We start from the raw sequence: 12,982 nt of genomic DNA on the forward strand, positions 1-12,982 counted from the left end.
TGCCTGTTGATACACCAACCAGGGCTGGGATCTCAAAAGAGATACTGACCCTATCCCCCACCCCTCTGTCTGTCCAGACTCTTAGTCCTGTTTTTTTTAAGACTGGGGCAGTGTGAAAGTGATCAGAAGACACTATTAAGGCAGATATTGATCCACTTTTGCACTGCTCAGCTGGACAGTATGAGAGGAAGAGATCAAAACGGCCATGCAACTGGCCGTGACAGTCGTCGTAATGAGACCAGCCAGAGGATCTCGGACATGGACCCAGGCTACAGCCCAAATGCCACCCTATTCTTTATATAGTGATAGGCAACAGGGTGGCATTTGGAACATAGACTAAGACTGCTTTCTGAAGCTATGACATGTAGCCTGGATCACGTTAATGAATCCCCACTGAGCCTCCCTCTTTCCCTCCCTTCATCCCTCTCTCCCTCCAGCCCTCCTTCCTATGACTAGTTCACACACTCTTATGTCCCTCTCTCCTTCCCTCCCTCCCTTCCTCCCTTCTTCCTTACCTCTCTCTTGCCACTCTCTCATTCCCACTTCTCTCTCTGTCACTCCATCCTGCAACATTCCAGATCCCATCCATCCCTCCTTCCCTTTCTCCCTCCCATGACTCTCTCATTACCACTCTCCCTGTCACTGTCCCTCTCTCCCCTCCCGCCATCCTCCTCCATGATTCAGCCTTATTAGTGTAATCACACCATTATCTTGTGTGTCAATACTTTGTACTGGGGGCAACGTTATTTCATAAATATTTTATGACAGCTGAGGCTCAGTCTCAGGCTGGGCTTGGCAGTGCGATGTGTTGTGATAGCATGTCCTCCAAGACTCGTCTGCTCGCTCTCATAATATTTCAAGGGAACTCAAGGGCATGCTCTTTCAGGCTGCGTCCCAAATGGATCCATATTCCATACATAGTGCACTACTTTTGACAAGGGCCAATGGAGCTCTGATCAAAAGCATTGCACTACATATGGAAATGGGGTGGCATTTGGGATACATACCCACTGTCACTCTGCTCTCCGTGTCTCTATGCTCTAGTAATTAGCCACTGTGGTGTAGAGAAGTGCTTAACTGGGCCTGATTCTTACTGGTCCCTCTGCAAAGCAAGGCAGCAACACTCACACCACAGTGGTCCCAGCTCCCTGCTCCAAACTTTACTGAAAGTAAACTTCTTTATCCTCACACTTTATCCGTGGTGTGAAAAGTGATGTTTGCTATGAAGCCCCTTAATAAGATCTGGTGCAACCGATTACCTTCAGAAGTCACATAATTAGTTGGATAAAGTCCACATGTGTGCAATCTAAGTGTCACATGATTTGACACATGATCTCAGTATATTTACACCTGTTCTGAAAGGCCCCAAAGTCTACAACACCACTAAGCAAGTGGCGCCATGAAGACCAAGGAGATCTCCAAACAGGTCAGGAATAAAGTTGTGGAGAAGTACAGATCAGGGTTGGGTTCTAAAAAAATATCAGAAACTTTGAACATCCCATGGAGCAGCATTAAATCCATTATTAAAAAATGGAAAGAATATGGCACCACAACAAACCTGCCAAGAGAGGGCCGCCCTGAAGGAGCTGCAAAGATTGGAGATTGGAGTATCTGTCCATAGGACCACTTTAAGCCGAGCTGGGCTTTAAGGAAGAGTGGCCAGAAAAAGTGGCCAGAAAAAAAACATTGCTTAAAACTTCTTAGGGCTGCAATCCTGTTGACGGGATCGATATGACAACAGCCAGTGAAAGTGCAGGGTGCCAAAGTGGGCAGGGCACCACACAAAGTGCAGGGCACCACAGTGTCCGATTTCAAATAGACTTTACAGCGAAAGCACCACAAATGATTTTTAGGTGACCACCAACTCACAGAAAAACCCAGCCATTTTTCCAGCCAAAGAGAGGAGTCACAAAAAGCACAAATAGAGATAAAATGAATCACTAACCTTCATCAGATGACACTCATAGGACTTCATGTCACACAATACATGTATGTTTGATAAAGTTCATATTTATATAAAAACATCTCAGTATACATTGGCGCGTTACGTTCACTAGTTCCAAAAACATCCGGTGATATTGCAGAGAGCCACATAATTTTACAGAAATAGTCATTATAATTGTAGATAAATACAATTGTTAGACATGGAAATATAGATATTCCTCTCCTTAATGCAACCGCTGTGTCAGATTTCAAAAAACTTTACGGAAAAAGCAAACCATGCAACACTCTGAGACGGCGCTCAGAAAATAAATAAAATGATCCGCCATGTTGGAGTCAACATAAATCAGAAATCACATTATAAATATTCCCGTACCTTTAACGTACCTTAAAATTATAAACTTGGATTAGCTAACCCAACATGCAATTGGAACACAGGACTGATGGTTTCTGATAATGGGCCTCTTTATGCCAATATAGATATTCCATAAAAAATGTTGATTTACAACATTACCAATGTCTACACTGTATTTCTGATCAATTTCACGTTATTTTAATGAACAACAAATTTGCTTTTCTTTCAAAAACAAGGGCATTTCTAAGTGACTCAACTTTTGAACAGTAGTGCATATAATGTATACACACTACTGCAACAGGTACTTATATATAATACACTATATATACAACGTGGACACCCCTTCAAATTAGTGGATTCGGCTATTTCAGCCACACCCATTGCTTAAAATTGAACACGCAGCCATGCAGTCTCCATAGACAAACGTGGGCAGTTGAATAGTCTAAGTGGAGAGCTCAGTGACTTTCAACTTGGAACCATCATAGGATAACACTTTTGCAACAAGTCAATTCGTCACATTTCTGCCCTGCTAGAGCTGCCCCGGTCAACTGTAAGTGCTCTTATTATGAAGTGGCAACGCCTAGGAGCAACAACGACTCAGCCATGAAGTAGTTGGCCACACAAGCACACAGAACGGACCACCGAGTGCTGAAGCACGTAGCGCTTAAACATTGTGTGTCCTCGGTTGCAACACTCACTACCGAGTTCCAAACTGTCTCTGGAAGCAGCGTCAGCAAAATAACTGTTTGTCAGGATCTTTATGAAATGTGTTTCCATGGCTGAGCAGCCGCACACAAGCCTCACCATCTGGCAGTCTGAAGGACAAATCTGTGTTTGGGGGATGCCAGGAGAACGCTACCTGCCCGACTGCATAGTGCCAACTGTAAAGTTAGGTGGAGGAGGAATAATGGTCTGGGGCTGTTTTTCAGGGTTCTGGCAAGGCCTATTAGTTCCATTGAAGGGAAATCTTAACGCTGCAAAATACAATGACATTCTAGATCACTCTGTGCTTCTGACTTTGAGGCATCAGTTTGGGGAAGGCCCTTTCCTGTTTCAGCATAACAATGTATCTGTGCACAAAGCAAGATCCATACAGAAATGGTTTGTCGAGATCGATGTGGAAGAACATGACTGGCCTGCACAGAGCCCCGACCTCAACCCCATTGAACACCTTTGGGATGAATTGGAATGCTGGCTGCAAGCCAGGCCTAATCGTCCAACAGCAGTGCCTGGCCTCACTAATGCTCTTGCCGCTGAATGGAAGCAAGTCCCTGCAGCAATGTCCGACGTGTATGACAGCTTGTTCCAGTTCCCACCAAAATCCAGCAACTTTGCACTTCCATTAAAGAGGAGTGGGACAACATTCCACCGGGCACAATCAACAAACTGATCAACTCTATGTGACGGTATCTGTGACCATCAGATGCAAATCTTTATCCCCAGTCATGTGAAATCCATAGCTTACGGCCTAATTGAATTCAATTGACTGATTTCCTTATATGAACTGTAACTCAGTAAAAGCTTTGAAATTGTTGCATGTTGCCATTATATTTTGGTTCAGTGTAGTTGCTGACACCCTACAGTCAAATGTTGGCACCAGTAGAGTAGCTTTTTCCGCAATATAAACCACTCCCCTCTGCAACCACGCCTTCTCCGATGTTGGTTACAAGGCGGTACTTATTTTAAATATGGGTTGCTGGAAGGACCCCTACTTTTTCATCACACCCACATCATAGCCATCCATATTTTCTTAAGTATGGGAGCACTCTTATGCTGTCTGGTCCTCCCGCCTGTCTTTTCAGCTACGGTCTCCTTCCAAGAGACTGTTGGATGTGTGAAGAGAGTACATTCCTCCCTCTTATAAAACTCCAACTACCCTTTCACAACTCATTAGCACAGCTGTACGAGAGCAGAAGGGTTTGTTTTGTGAAGGGAATGTGTTCATATTCTGCATTAATTCTGTGTTTAGGTCCCCGTGTGTGTCTGTAGGACTTTCAGATGCTCACATTCAACCTTTTCTCATAGGGTTGGTTACACACTCATGATCTTGTAGTAGAAGGTCATACTTGTTATGCATTACAGACTGGACTGGACATTAGGGAGACTTAGGTGTCCAACTCATACTCGTGTATTAGAGAAAGTGTGTCTTATCGGCGTGTGAAACTCAATGGTGTCCATCTAACTCTGGAAAGTGTTAAATGTACACTATTTCCAGTGAACATACAGTGGGGCAAAAAAGTATTTAGTCAGCCACCAATTGTGCAAGTTCTCCCACTTAAAAAGATGAGAGAGGCCTGTGATTTCCATCATAGGTACACTTCAACTATGACAGACAAAATGAGAAGAAAAAAAATCCAGAAAATCACATTGTAGGATTTTTAATTAATTTATTTGCAAATTACCAAAAGGCAAAAGGCCTCCTGCGGGGACAGGGGCTGGAATTTAAAATAAATAAAACATTTAATTAAAATATAGAACAAAACACATCACGACAAGAGAGACAACACAACACTACATAAAGAGATACCTAAGACATCAACATAGCACGGCAGCATCACGGTGCAAACATTATTGGGCACAGACAACAGCACAAAGGACAAGAAGGTAGAGACAACAATACATCACGCAAAGCAGCTACAACTGTCAGTAAGACTGTCCATTACTGAGTCTTTGAATGAAGAGATTGAGATAAGAGTGTTTGTTGTAGCTCATTCCAATCACTAGTTGCAGCGAACTGAAAAGACGAGAGACCCAGGGATGTGTGTGCTTTGGGAACCTTTAACAGAATGTGACTGGCAGAACTGATGTTGTATGTGGAGGACGGGGGTTGCAGTAGATATCTCAGATGGGAGGAGTGAGGCCTGAAAGGGTTTTATAAATAAGCATCAGTCAGTGGGTCTTGCGACGGGTATACAGAGTTTACCAGTTTACAGAAGAGCATAGAGTGCAGTGGTGTCCTATAAGGAGCATTGGTGGCAAATCTGATGGCCGAATGGTAAAGAACATCTAGCCGCTCGAGAGCACCCTTACTTGCCGATCTATTAACATCCCTGGGACTAAATCTGAACCAAACATAGACGTGTATGTTTGGGCCAAATAGACATTAGGATTGGTTCAGATTGGGTCCGGACCGGACCAAGAATCAACGTCCTTGGACTACACAAAAAAAGACAGCTGGTCCGGTGAGGACCAAAAAAAGACGTCCAAAAGACATTGCAGGACTGTAACTGCTTAGTGGGTGTAGTTCTTCACTGAATCATCCTCCTCTCTCTGTGCTGTGGGGAATTAGACTCACTACCCCCCCTGATTTGTCTTTCACCTCCCACAGTGTCTCTGAGGTTATTACTGTTGATATGTTCACTGCTAAATGGGGTTCAATGAAGTAAGTAAGTGGAGTATCAGTAGACTGTACAGGAATGTAAGATGTACAATGTTAATCGAGCTACTGTGGGATCTCAGATAGCCTAGCATTTCACTAAATCATCCTCCTTTCTCTGTGCTGTGGAGGATGAGACTTTAACCTCTTTAGAGATGGTTTGTCCTCCAGAGAGAAAGAGCGAGAGAGAGAGATTCTCCCTAGGGGAGTCACATCCTCCCAGCCCTGTACCATCTGCTGGGAAAAGATATCAGTCCCCCCCAAAGAGCATTCAGCTGTAAACACGCTTGACTTTGGCTCTCTCGAACCACCAGTCGTCACAGGGTGTCATTGAGACAAAGCAACAAAGCAGGCAGAAAACTCCCAAGAGTTAATTTAACTTCAGTCTCTAGTAGTGTTTGACTGATACCGTGTGTGATCCTCTAAGTAGTAGCTATGGGGTGTTTTAAGGAATAGGGAAAATCAGTGATCTGACATAGAAGCAGGGTACTTGTAGTCTTCAGGATAATTTTGCTATTTGGGGTTCTACTAAGCTAACATATAGAATTCGTTTTAACCCTTGTGTAGTCTTAACATTCTGTATACTCCACTTGTCCTAAGGGTAAAAAATGACTTGCCTTCACTAAACCCCTGAAATAAAGCATCTTTATTGAATTTTAAACCCACAATCTATTTTGCATCAAGAAACAACCTGTGATTCATCACAGACTTTGAATATCTGGGTTTTCCCTCTTCACAATGCAGAAAACTGCATTTAATCAGTGGACACCACTCATTTGTATTACAACACACCTGTCCTAATTGATTATTATTATTCATATTGTTGCTACAGGTACTGCATAGGTGAAAACATACATTTATTTAGGAAGAGATCACACTTGTATAGCCTAAGAAAGTAGCAGAAATGTGCAGAAAGTAGTTTAGAATGCATTTTATGAAGGGAAACAATAACAGTCATTAACTTTTTTGGCAACATAGTGATACACATTCTTAGATACTGTACAATGAGGAATTCAACTACAAAATACTAGTCTCCTCCCATTTTTTTATCCATTGCTCCCACCCACAAGGTGTATAAACAACAACAATACATAATAATAAAATAAGATAATAGATACAAAACAAAAACGTGAAGAACATAAAACAATCAACTCTAATTAGCACATGTAGGACAGTATGCAAGTGTGTGTGAATGGACTTTGCAGATTTTGTATTTCTCACATGTGCAGCACATATTATTTGTTTTACAGTCCTTCTTTGGGGGGCAGAATTAGCATCTCCTCCTCTTGCCTGCCCCAGCTGCAGCCTCAGGTGGATCAGGACAAGATTCAGCCCCCTGAACAGCTTTCAGTAGCGCTGCTGTGAGGGGGAGGCGCTCCCTTCTTTGAATGTGTGGGGTCACAAGTGCCTTTCCCAGCTGCTCCAGGAACACCTTCCTCTTGTCCCGCTTATCAGGCATCCAGGTAGGGTTGATCTTATTCCATATCACGAAGGCATTGTATGAGGACACATCAATGAAGTTATGGAAGATGACCAGGGGGCAGCGGGCAGTCATCCGCCTGCAGTTGTAAGTTCCAATCACCTTGTCCAGGTTGTCTATGCCTCCTTTGTTGTGGTTGTAGTCCAGGATGATGGCTGGCTTCTTTTCCTCCCGATCACTGATCTCAGCCGTTTTGTGCAGTGTGCTCAGGAGGACCACATTCTTGTTCCTCTTTGGGAGGTAACAAACTAGAGCGGTGGTGGGGGTGAAGGCAAACTTTGATGAGAAGGCCTCTCTCCCCCTTGTTGCGAGGAGTGCAGGGGGGAGCTCAAGCTTGTTCTTTCTAACTGTGCCAACCATGGTGATCTTCCTCTTCAGGAGCTGCTGGCTGAGTTCAATCAGTAGCACACATAATCTAAATTTCTCTTTGTGTGTGTGTGTGTGTGTATAATTTTGCTATTTGATTTTGAACTTTAGCACCCCTTTAGGGATAAAAAAATATAGATTTGATTTGATGAAACATTGAATTTGACCTTACTGCTATTAGTCCATAGAAACCCACTGAATAACAGATTCATACATGGAAAAACAGATAGTAAAAATTTTTAGCAAAAGGAAGTGTCTGTCATGTATCTGAGAGATATAAGAAAGATCAGGAAATTCTATTGTTTTTTGACCCATATACAGCATATACAAATATTGTCATTAAACTTCTTCCATATATACTTCATTTTTTAAACTGGTACCGGGCTACCTTCAGACGAGTGTTTTGAGACTTGTGGGCATGGTCACGTTGGCATGATGGATCGGGAGACAGACGCCGGAATGCGTAATAGACGTTTTTATTGTACCCAAATTACTGCATGCCGTGTAAAGGCATATGAACTAAGACCAAACAAACACGTATTCAAAATACAGTGTAGAAACCCAAACAAAAGAGCGAGGAGTACCTCAAATAAATAACACCAAGGACGAGACCCGTAATTATCTGCGCAATCCGTGCCACAACGCACAGCACAGGTACTCACACACGCACCAACAGACATAGTAACAATAATGGACAGCCCAATGGAAACCAAAAAGCACACTTATACAAGTACTAATCAGTGGGAATAAGGGAAAGCTGTGCATACTGAAAGTTCCGGAGGGATCTGTGACAGTACCCCCCCGACACGCTGCATACGCAGCGCAACAACACCGGCCTCGAGGACGATCACAGGAACGCAGTGTGGGTCGATCAGGACCCAATGGAGCTGCCTAAGTTGCGTCGTCGTCGGACGGGCCAGTAGCAATGGCATCGGATGGACCGGTTGTAGCTGATGAAGTTGCATAGTCGGACGGACCCATTGTGGCGACTTCGGACGACCCAGTCACAGCTGTCGAAGTTGCAGCGGTGCTGAACGGACCAGTCGCAGCTTCGTCGGGCGGGCCATTCCCGCTGTCTCACTTAAGGGTTGATTATTCTGTCATGTTGGTATAATGGGTCGGGAGACAGGCGCAGGAATGCGTAATCGTTTTAAAAAATGTCTTACCCACAATACAACGTGTAATGTAAAGGCAGGGGACGAAAACCAAACAAACACGTATACAAAACACAGGGTTGAAACCCAAACAAAAAAGCTAGGAGTACCTCGAAATAACACTAGCGCACAATGATTATCACACAGAATGAGACCCATAATCATCTGCGCTCTACAATGGCACAGAAGCCAAAACAACAAGGCACAGGTACTCACACGGCCAACGGACATTGTAACAATAATGGACAGCACCATGGTGAACGAAGGGCACATGTATACAAATATAATCAGTGGGAATAGGGGCCAGGTGTGCGCAATGAAAGTTCTAGAGGGATCCGTGACAGGCATCCTAGAGAAAAACAACCAAAGTGCCTTTTTGTGAGATTCACACCTTTCCATAGTGGAAATGTATATATTAATGTGTAGCTCAAACTGCAGCATGGACATCGACTCTATTAAGCCAATGTATAAAAAAAACTGATATTGGGATAAACCTCCACTTTAAGGGATTTGAATGAATGAATGAAGAGCAATAGTACTATGTCAAATAATATTGACCGGATTTAACTATCCATTTACATAAAGGACCTCTTCTCCAGATATCACCCAACCTGTGTTATCTCTGAGGTATTTCATTTACATAAATGAATGGCCCAGATAGATTCTGTATTAAGGCTATGAAATGGCAACGCTGTCATAATCAGATATAGTGTGTATCAAAGTGCTGGCTTAAGTATGATGTATTGAAATATAAAGCACTGATACATTTATAGAGTACTAGGCTACTTTTCCTTTCAGCATTTGAGCAGTAGACAGATCCACTCTATGGGCCTACAGTAGAGATTTCGAATTAACAAACTGTTTGAAATGGTAACACTATCCGACATGAAGCAGTCAATTTGCAATATGGGGATTAAACAAGATTACAGATCAATCTAGCAACAATAAAACAAGTTGCCTGTGGATGGATGAGTGGGTTTTAGAGCAGTCCAGTCTTGTTGAGGCTCTCTGTGTGTGTGTGTGTGTGTGTGTGTGTGTGTGTGTGTGTGTGTGTGTGTGTGTGTGCGCGTGCGTAAGCGCATTTCTGTGTGTGTGTGCGTGTGGCTATCATTTCCCTGAAATCCTTTAATGCACTCAAACAACATGTTGTCTGGAATTAGCGTACATGCACCATATGATCTAAGAATACATAATGTAGATGCATCACTTCATAGTTCACAGGTCAGACCGCCTGTCACATTAGTGAAATAAATTAAAGTAGCCTCCTGCACACGATGCTATATCATTGCCTTACTGATGGCACTGTATAGAACAGAGAAGGAATTATTTTCCACAGTCTTATACACTTTACGCAAACACCAAACCAACAACTCATCACCCAGTCATTTACAATTAGAGTTTATGGCTTGCATGTATGGGTGAGTGTGCTTGTTTCTCTCTAATTGTCACTGACAAACATCACTACTTAGTTTCAACCCCATAAAGATGGCTCTCTAAACCTGGGATGTGTTCATTAGGGCGCAACGATCCTGATCGTCATGTCATATGTTTTTAAATTTGTTTGTTGAAGCCTCAAGGGAGGCTGATAATCTCCCAATAAGGCGCAGTCAGGCAATGTATGTTTCATGAGTCTGTTTGTTATTGAATCAATGAAGTTAGAAGTCTCAGAAGTGAAAGCTCTGATGAAAGTGATGACTCTCCAGCTAGCTGTCTCAGCGAGGAGGTCTCATGCAGTGGCACCATCTTGTTTCGAGAGAGAGATGATTTTGGACAGGGGAGCGCTGCGGATGCTATTGATGCCGTGAGATGCTTTCAACCAAACTCTTTGAGATGAAGGCACAGGAAGACAGAGCAACTGAGCAAACGGCACATCACAATTCTTGAAAACCGTCTCGTTTTGAAGTGTGAAAGATTTGTTTGTTCTGTAATTGAAGTTTTTTTGCCTGCATGCTAAGAGGAGAGAGAGAGACGTTCACATGCAAGTCAATATCTATTTTTTTGCCTTTTTCTTCTTTTCATTAACATGTTCATTATGAGGGTTATGAGGGTCATAATTCAAATTATATGTATTTAGTCAGGTTGCAAGTGGATGATGTAGGTCTACGCAATGTCAACCTCCTCAATTAAATTATATGTTTTCCCGCAAAGATGACAACACTTTCTTCAAAATAATGGCTTAGGAGTGACATCACTTTCACCCCCCACTGGCTGTATCTCCATGAATGGCAGCATTCATCCAAAGCACACACCCACTTTTGAGGACAACATGTTTTCATTCTGTATTAAAAGTAATGAAATCAGTCAATTGAAGGACCGAATCTATGGATTTCACATTTCTGGGAATACAGACATGCATCTGTTGGTCACAGATGCCTTAAATAAAAGGTAGGGGCTTGGGTCAGAAAACCAGTCAGTATCTGGTGTAACCACCATTTGCCTCACGCAGCGCGTCACATCTCCTTCGCATGGAGTTGATCAGGCTGTTGATTGTGGCCTGTGGAAATTTGTCCCACTCTTCAATCTCTGTGCGATGTTGCTAGATATTGGCATAAACTGGAACACGCTGTCGTACAAAATCGATTAAGAGCATCCCAAACATGCTCAATGGGTGACATGTCTGGTGAGCATGCAGTCCATGGAAGAAATGGGAAATAGTACACAATTCTACCTTCCAGGAATTGTGTAAAGATCCTTGCTACATGGTGCCGTGCATTATCATGCTAAAACATGAGGTGATGGTGGCAGATGAATTGCACGACAATGGGCCTCAGGATCTCGTCACTGTATATTGATAAAATGCAATTGTGTTCGTTGTCCGTAGCTTATGCCTGCCTATACCATAACCCCATCACCACCATGTGGCACTTTGTTCACAATGTTGACATCAGCATACTGCCAAATTCTCTGAAACAACGTTGGCGGCAGGCTTATGGTATATTTATTAACATTCAATTATCTGGCCAATTGCATGCTCCCTAAAAACTTGACATCTGTGGCATTGTGTTGTGTGACAAACTGCACATTTTAGAGTGTTTTTTCCATTGTCCCCAGCACTTGTGTAATGATCACGCTGTTTAATCAGCTTCTTGATATGCCACACCTGTCAGGGGGATCGATTATCTTGGCAAAGGAGAAATGCTCACTAACAGGGATGTAAACAAATTTGTGCACTACTTTTGAGAGAAATACAGGCTTGCAATGAGCCTGGAATAACCCTCTCCTCCCCAAAACCCATTGGAGGAGGTCAAAGGGCCCTCTCCTCTGATCTTTGCCTCCAATGGGTTTTGAGAAGGAGACAAGGAGAGAGGACACCCGACGTTTGCAATTGAGATCTTCCCATAGATTACATTCCAATGGCATCATATTCCCTATTATTCCCTATTAAATGCAAATGACAGCCTAGGAACAGTGGGTTAACTGCCTGTTCAGGGGCAGAATGACAGATTTATACCTTGTCAGCTCGGGTGTTTGAACTTGCAACCTTCCGGTTACTAGACCAACGCTCTAACCACTAGGCTACCCTGCCACCCCTGGGTCATTGCCATGGTGTGGGGGAAAAAGAGTCCACCTAACCAACGTTTATAAGTTTGAGCAAAGCTAGCTCATTGAAATGACACAGTGGATTTGCTATTCAATATTCAGCTAATTCAGTTATTCAAGTTGAATGTAAAGGATTACGTTCTGTCAAATCCTTTTTGTCACTCTCCTCTATTTCTATTATTGTATTATTAATCCAATCATTCAGACTATTGTGTGAATGAAAGGACAACATCACCAAGTCATTGTTGAGGGTTAAACCTTCCCGACCGCCTCTGCCTTGGACAGGCTTCAAACAGAGATTGACTGTACCTATGGCAGTCTTGGCAGCGCAGAAGCCTTGTAGTTAATGTTTGGCTCTGTCTATCTGAGAGAAATGTGAAGAAAATGACATAAATGGCTTGCATAAGCGTGGTGCCTTTTTGTGATTTGCGGTCCATTTGTGAGAGGCAGGTGCTCAACTGTAATTATGCGGAAGATGACTAGCGAATGTGTGTGTGTTTGTGTGTGTGGGTGTGTGACGATTCCTGGCGGACCCAACAACCATGTGTTCCTCCAATGTGTTAATGTTTTGGAAAACACACACACACACACACACAAAGTCTCTCCCTTACGGGCCTGTCACCGGTGGTCCCCAGAGTGTATCTGCTGTGTGGGTGTTTGTATCTAGGTTCCCCGGGGCCCCATTCTACATATTGTAGGAACCATTTTTAATGTCTGTGTTGTCTACCTTGTGTTTACCTATCTACATATGTAGTCCTATTTTAGTCTGG

General features: G+C 43.1%; 1 protein-coding gene across 5 annotated transcripts in view; it reads left to right on the forward strand.

Annotated features, from left to right (window-relative positions):
- LOC110521733 (receptor-type tyrosine-protein phosphatase F) overlaps window positions 1-12,982 on the forward strand; it is a 345,140-nt gene that overhangs the window by 41,746 nt on the left and 290,412 nt on the right. The window lies entirely within an intron of this gene.

This window comes from Oncorhynchus mykiss, chromosome 4, assembly GCF_057628025.1.
Source record: "Oncorhynchus mykiss isolate SJ-2025 chromosome 4, ASM5762802v1, whole genome shotgun sequence".
Taxonomy (NCBI): domain Eukaryota; kingdom Metazoa; phylum Chordata; class Actinopteri; order Salmoniformes; family Salmonidae; genus Oncorhynchus; species Oncorhynchus mykiss.